This window comes from Rhinoderma darwinii, chromosome 3, assembly GCF_050947455.1.
Source record: "Rhinoderma darwinii isolate aRhiDar2 chromosome 3, aRhiDar2.hap1, whole genome shotgun sequence".
NCBI lineage: Eukaryota > Metazoa > Chordata > Amphibia > Anura > Rhinodermatidae > Rhinoderma > Rhinoderma darwinii.
The window spans coordinates 429,521,777-429,527,774 of NC_134689.1; positions in this window are offsets into that span (position 1 = coordinate 429,521,777).

Below are 5,998 nucleotides of genomic sequence, written 5' to 3' on the forward strand. Positions count from 1 at the left end.
AGCGTACGGATCATGTGCGTGGTGGTGACTTGCCAATCATGTGAAGGTGTTATTGAGGACAGGAGTGGAGGAGAGGTAACAGACTGAGCTACGTAATGGTAAGAGCAGAGTTCACAGCAGCACAGAGTATTTCAGGAGAGGAGCGTGCAGATTCTGTGCTGCTGTGAACTCTGCTCTTATCATTACGTAGCTCTCAGTCTGTTACCTCTGATCCACTCCTGTCCTCAATAACACCTTCACATGATTGGCAAGTCACCACGTAATGGTAAGACCAGAGTTCACAGCAGCACAGAGTATTTCAGGAGATGAGCGTGCGGATCTTGTGCGGGGTGGTGACTTGCCAATCATGTGAAGGTGTTATTGAGGACAGGAGTGGAGGAGAGGTAACAGACTGAGCTATGTAATGGTAAGAGCAGAGTTCACAACAGAACAGAATCTGCACGCTCCTCTCCTGAAATAAAAAAATAGAACATGTTCTATCTTTTTAACGGCACGGGCACCTTCCCGTGAGAAAACGGGAAGGTACCCGTGGCTAACAGAAGTTTATGGGCCCGCTATTTCGGGTCGTAATTACGACCCGTAATAACGGGTGTTTTTACGGTCGTGTGCATGAGGCCCCGTAATGACGGTTGACTATGTGTGTGCACCCGTCATTACGGCAGCGTTGCTAGGCGACGTCAGTAAATAGTCACTCTCCAGGGTGCTAAAAGAGTTAACTGATCGGCAGTAACTGTTTCAGCACCCTGGACAGTGACTACCAATCACAATATACACCAACCTGTAAAAAAAAAAGACGTTCATACTTACCGGGAACTCCCTGCTTCCTCCAGTCCAGTCTCCTGGCCGTTGCCTTGGTGACGCGTCCCTCTCGACATCCGGCCCGACATTCCTTGATGGCGATACAGCCCATGTGACCGCTGCAGCCAATCACAGGCTGCAGAGGCCTCTGCAGCCAATCACAGGCTGCAGAGGCCTCTGCAGCCAATCACAGGCTGCCGCATCAGAAAAGAAGGTCGGACTGGAGGAAGAAGAGGGACTCGTCACCAAGACAACGACCAGGTACGTATGAAATGCTTTTTATTTTATTTTTAATCAGCAGCCTCTTTTCTCTATCAGTGATTGATAGAGACAAGTGGCTGCCGATTTGTATAATATTTTTGACCAGGTTCAGTCAAAACGGGTTCGGCCGAACCCGGTGAAGTTCGGATTTGCTGCGAACCGAACTTTTCCGGAAGTTCGGACCGAAACCGGGTTCGGTTGTCCCGGTTCGCTCATCTCTAGCTGTCACTTTTATGATGGCTTTTTGTCACTATTATTGGGCACTGTGATTGTTATGAGGCATGATGTTGTCACACTTTTTGAGGGCATATGTAACTGCTACTATTATGGAGGCACTGAGGTTCTCACTGTCATTGGCAGGCCTGCTTTAGCTATAAGTCAAACAGAGAAGATGTGCCTGGCCCTTTGGCAGCAGCGCCATTTTCTTAACATGAGTACAGTTAAAACTTGGAGCAGAGGGCATCACTTACCCTATGCTTGCAGGCTTTGGGCAGTGCCTTTATGGACGAGGGTCCTGGCAGGCGGCAGCAACCAATTCTGATCTTCTTTCCCATAAAGAGGAGTCAGGGGCAAGTGGAGACTGAAGAGCTATTGTCAGGAATGCGGGGAGGAGGCAGGGCCTGTTTTGTGAGAGAACACAGGAGAGAGCGACGGGCTGTAGAGGCAAGGAAGAAAGGGGGTCCTGCTTAATGACCTTGTGTGGGCATTATTATTCAGTAGGGCAAAAAAGGGGCAATATATTTGCTATGGGAAACATGAAGAGGAGAACTAATACAGTGGAGTATAAAAGGGGGCACTATTAGTGTGTGAGGCCTAAAGGGGGTAATATGTGGAGCACAAAGGAGGCACCAATTAGGCATTATTACGTGTGTGGGGGCACTCATCAGATCTTTGCACTGGGCCCATTAATGTGTTAAAATGGCCCTGATTTTGGGGGCACTGTGAATTTCCTTGCTTAGACCTCTACTTATGATGGTCTTGCCACTGACCGCACTTTATAGAGTAGCCTCACTAGTGTATTTGTTTCTGTGACTCAGATGGTCACTTTCTCTGGGCCCGGGCAACGCGCCAGCCTAGCTGAAAAGGTGTAGAAGAGCAGGAACTCTCTCTGCTGGCTCCCATACCACGAAAAAAATGCTCTTCGCCCATACTTATCAATCTTATTGGTTGAGTTCAAGAGGCAGGAGGTAAAGGGGTCGTCCAGGGTTAGTAAAGCAAGGCTGCTGTCTTTGAAAAACAATACCACACTTGTCCGCAGGTTGTGTGTGCAATTGCAGTTTAGCCCATTCACTTAAAGGGAACCTGTCAGCAGTTTTGAGGTCTCAAAACTGCTGACTGGGCGATAAAGTGGAGAGAAAGGGCATTTTAAAAATACCTTTTTTGTTTTTGGTCATACAAGTTGCACGTCCAAGAAAAAACGTAAGCTTAAATTGCCCTTTCCCTCCACTATATCAGACACAACCCTTGGTGAGCTGAAGCGATGTTTTTGGAAGAAAGAATCATTGTTTTTGTAATCCTGGAAAACCCCTTTGACTGAACCCATTTCTATTATTAACTCTTTCTTTCCCTTTATGCATGCTTTCTCACATACTTTTATCTAATGTGCCAGGTCCAACCCTAGTTATGTCGTCATATAGGCTTTGCCCATCTACATGGTTTCCTATAATGGCATGCCACACATTACAGACTAGTGATTATGAAAATGATTTATTTACAGATACATCTTCATGTTAAAGTATTTATAAGAAGTATAAGGTGCATTGAAACCATCTGAAAGGAGACATATGTATAATGTATGCTAAACAACAAGTCACTCTCGGCTTATTGGCCAAGACTAGAGATGAGCGAACCGGGACAACCGAACCCGGTTTCGTTCCGAACTTCCGGAAAAATTGGGTTCGCAGCGAATCCGAACTTCACCGGGTTCGGCCGAACCCGTTTTGACCGAACCCGGCAACATTTTGGCGCCTGCCACATGTTACATCTAAAATGGAGGATTTCACAAGATCACCTGACATCACCTGACATCAGGCTACCCCATAATGCCTTGCAAACGGCTCTCCCAGCCAATCGCGAGGCAGCATAGGGGCGGGCTCAAGCCTGCAATAAAAGTCTATGCACGGAGCTCAGCGGCCATTTTACAGACAGGAGCTGTAGGGATAGCATCTCTGTGCAGTAAGGGAAAGCTTTAGGAATCTAAAAGGCAGGAATCCAGCAATCGAAGGGGCTCATCCACTACTCACTACTCAGCCAGTGTGTGAATACGCTTTTATAAGCGGCTCATCCTCGTTGCATCCAACTTGCAATACAGGCAGGCTTTGTAGTACTACAACGCCCAGCATTCCCTGAGTCAGTGCACAGTGGCTGATAGAAATTCTCATTCAGTGCCATTTGCCAAGCCAGTGTCAGTGTGTGAATACGCTTTTAGAAGGGGCTCATCCCCGGCCGTTAACATAACAAACAAATAACAATCCAACTTGCAATACAGGCAGCCTTTGTAGTAGACATAGTACTACAAGGCCCAGCATTCCCTGAGTGCACCGCGGCGTGGCTGATAGAAATTCTCATTCATTGCCATTTGCCAAGCCAGTGTCAGTGTGAATACGCTTTTAGAAGGGGCTCATCCCCCAGGTTTTGATTCAACTTGCTGCACTCCAGCAGTGAAATGTCTGGTAAAAAAAAGGTTGTGAAAGGACGGGGTAGAGGAAAAAACACCCATGCCGTCTCCTCTTCCAGTCCAAATGTTGGATCTGTTGGTGCCAGACCCAGTACCAGCATTTGTGGCACAAGACATGTACCCAGTTCCACTAGTAGCAGCTGCCATGTGCCTGCTGGTAGTAGTAGCAGTATCAGCAAGCCAGACTTGTCCATCTCCTCCGGTGGGCGGGTTACTTTAGACAATACGGCCATTGTGGACTGGTTGGCTTGCTCGCGGTCATCTCAGCAGGAAGACTCTGACGATCTGGCTTCAAGCCAGGTTTCGTTGGATTCCAGATCCTCTACAGTTCCTTGGCACAGTGGCAGTAGTAATATGAGTATTTCTAGCGTTTCCATTCCATCATCTATGTTTTCGCTCCCCCTTCCTAGAGTCCTAAGAGACATCTCCTCGGGTGCAAAGGAAGATACTGAACAACATAGTGATGATGAAGATTTTTTTTCCGCGAGTCAGCCAACGGAGTGTGTTGCGGCGGTGGTGGAGGTGGAAGCGGTGTCCAAGACGCATAGCTGCGGTAGTGGGGGTGTTGGTGGTGGTAGCCGTGGTGGCAGACGCAGTAATGAGGGGGGACATGGAGCCCGCCATGATGTCACATCACATTCACAACACAGTGACAGAAGTGGCGGGGATGATGAGGAAGGCTATGATGATGACGTTGTTTTAGACAGGACGTGGGAACCAGGTGACGAGGTGATGACGGCGTCAGAGGAGGAGGATAGTAGTGGCGGCACTGGCCGTGATAAACAGCCAAGCCGAGGTAGGGCAGAAGTCAATCTGCAAAACGTTGCAGCGGTAGGGTCAGCTCAGGAGCCGGTGATGGCGACACTGATGCTGGTGTAGGCTCCCGAAAAAAGCCTGCCAGACAAGGGGGAAGCTCGGGTGGTGGTGGTGGTGGTGGTGGACGTGGCACTACCTCTTTACGGTACTCTGCGTGTGGCAATTTTTCTGTACCTTCCCGGAGGACGAAAACATGGCACAGTGCCGTATCTGCAAGCAGAAAGTAAGGCGTGGGCAGGGCAGCAATGTAGGAACTACCGCTCTACGTAAACACATGGAGCGGCATCACAAGGCCATGTGGGACAATCGACATGCCCCACCATCATCATGTACATCTAATGAAGACCCCTTTGCCGCTGCTGCTGCTGCTCCGAGTCCCTGTCATCTAAGTAGTAGCCAGGCCTTATCCACCATGTCGTTGTCATCAGCATCATCACTGTCATCTAGTGCACCTCCTACGTCCCGTCAGTTATCCATTACGGAATCGTTGTCCAATAAGCAACAATATATACACAGTCATCCACTTGTCGTGCGGCTTAATTCACACCTGGCTAAGTTGTTGGTGGTGCAGTCACTGCCGTACCACCTGGTCGACTCCGCCGGCTTCAAGCAATTGATGGCGTGCGCTCAACCTAGGTGGCGAATACCTAGCCGACATTACTTCTCCAAAACAGCTGTCCCTGCCTTGCACAAGCATGTGGAGGAAAAGGTGTGCCAGTCCTTGCAATTATCCGTGTGCAGCAGGGTACATGCCACCGTCGACACGTGGAGCAGCAACTATGGGCAGGGACAGTACATGTCTTTCACGGCCCACTGGGTCAATATTTTACAGTCCGATGCACCACCGCAGCAATGCCAGGCATTACCACCTCCACGCTTGTATCTTTCTGGTTCAACTCCGGACACCAGGCGCCTACCATCCTCCTCCTCCTACTCCTCCTCCTCCTACTCCTCCTCCTCCTTGCTTTCCTCCTTGGAGGTCTTCCCGTCCCCGACAGGACACAGCGTATCTTCCACTCCTCCTCCCTCCTCTTTTCATAGGTGCAAGGTGAAGCGCCACAACGCTGTCTTACACCTGCTGAGCTTGGGCGAGAAAAGCCACACAGGGCAGGAGCTGCTGCTGTGCATCAAGGAGGAAATCGCACGCTGGCTGTCTCCTCTGAATCTCACACTGGACAATGTTGTCTCTGATAACGGCAAGAACGTTGTGGCTGCACTGCGTCTAGGTCACCTGACACACGCTCCTTGCATGGCACATGTGATCAATCTGGTCATAAAACGCTTCTTAAAGTCATATGTTGGTTTGAAGGGTGTGCTGGCCATGTCCAGGAGGGTTTGCGTTCGCTTTAGACGTTCGTATGCATTTAAGCACGCCCTCCTGGACTTGCAGCGTCAAAACAATCTCCCAGAACACAGCCTGATTTGCGACGTTCCAACACGCTGGAA